Genomic DNA, 1,917 nt, shown 5'->3' on the forward strand with positions numbered 1-1,917 from the left:
AGTGTCTCTGTGAAGCTCTTATTTCATATTCTCTTGTTTGTAAGAACTATGCTTGATTCTGGTTCTGACATAAGGCAAGTAACTGAGTTGGAGAGTTCACTCCTTTTTCTCAAAACTGTAGAAACATGGAGCAGACTGGGGGAGGAGGGTCATATAGTAGCAGAAGTTCTAACTATTTTCCGAAAGCAGAGCTGACTAATGATTGTTGTAATCACAAGTTAGAAAGTCTGCAGCCTTATTTCAAGTGCACACAGATTGCAGTTTCAAAGCACCTTCCAAGCCACAGGTTAAAAGCTTCATCACAGAGGCCCCAGTGAAGGTTGACAATGCTTTTTCTGGAATAATCTGAAGAAAAAATTCCTGCTCCCTACAGGTACCAACAGCATCACAAAGACCTCTGTACTGAGCTCATCAAGATACTGCACCTGAACACCACAGTGTCATTAAGGCATTCCAAGGCTTCTGTGTCAGTGAAGACATTTCGTTCTGTTCCACCTGCAGCATTTGTTTTCTCAAAGAACATCCTGCAGTATTCACACACTTATACAGAAATTCACTTTAGTTTGGCATTATCACTAGAAACCTCCCAAGAGCTTGAGCAAAATTCTTGCATCAGTGATACTGCAGCAGCCACTGGACTTGTCTCCAATCTTTAGTCTGGTTGGTTCACAGATGTTCCTCTTCGTTCCTGAGCTGTCAGTATCTGAAAGCTCCTGGGAATGAAGAATTAAGTCTGATAATCTAAAAACAACTATATTTTTCTAGACTAACCTCATTTTTTTTTATTTTTTTTCTAAAAAAGTACCTGTGGAACTGAACAGATTTTCTATTTAGTTTTGTTTAAAAAGTAAATACTGATGGACACTGAAAGTATCAATATGTCTGAATGTTACTATTAGTTCTAAAAGTTTGTTTTTCTGACAGCAGTTGATATTTTTTATTTTATTTTACTTTTTAGATTATATGTTCTTTAAGGTATAGATTTTGTCCAACTTCTGTTTGCAAAGCACCAAGTACAGTTTAGTTCCCTGTTGCACACACATACCACACATCTCATCCTGTGTCTCAGAGCACTTTCAAAGATGAGTAAATGCCATGTTTTACAGAAGTGGCTCTAAGGTGCAAACTGGTCTTTAGGAATAAGGCAAGAATCAGGAATAAAGCCTAGGATAGCCAGTTTTCCTATCTAGCAGACTACAGTGTTCTCAACACTTATTTTAAGGACTCAGAACATAAATTGCCATCAGTTTTGAACCTACACAACTCATTAATCAGCAAGAATTATGCTAAAGAGAAAACAGGTCACTTAGGTATCCTCTCAAAAATCTTTTCAACACCTTCCAGGGGTCAGCAAACAAAGAACCTGCTCAGGAAAATGCTTGTCACTGACAGAATGGGGTATCTGATATGGCTCAAAGGATGGGAATACACATGGATAATCTTGTATCTGAGTTATCATCTTCAGTGGAACACTGCCCTGTTCTCCAGGAACACTCCAGACTGCACTGGTCTCCAAAGGGACGGATGTGCTGCTTCTGACAAACACAAAACACAGCAGCACCGGGGCTGTAGAGCTGCAGAACAGGGTGCAGATTTCTGTTTCCAGCCATCCCAGCATTCCCCTTCCATTCACAGTGGAGCTGAATTTACCCTTCAGCTAGAGTCCTCATTGAATTCGAGATAATTAAGCTGGCATTTAATTTCCTCTGATGGAAGTCATAGTCATAGGATTTAAAATATTTAGTACTTATCAGCAGCATTTTTAAAGGGTCTTTGGATGAGAGTAGAGAAGAACCTTAGGCGTAGGGGAGTAGCTGGGATGAATGACTGCAGGAATATGGAATCTCCTCCTCCTTGGCCTGAAGTGACAATGAAATCTAATCCTTCCTAAAGTGTATGCAAAGCCCTTGATCTCTC

This window comes from Geospiza fortis, unplaced genomic scaffold (assembly GCF_000277835.1).
Source record: "Geospiza fortis unplaced genomic scaffold, GeoFor_1.0 scaffold121, whole genome shotgun sequence".
NCBI lineage: Eukaryota > Metazoa > Chordata > Aves > Passeriformes > Thraupidae > Geospiza > Geospiza fortis.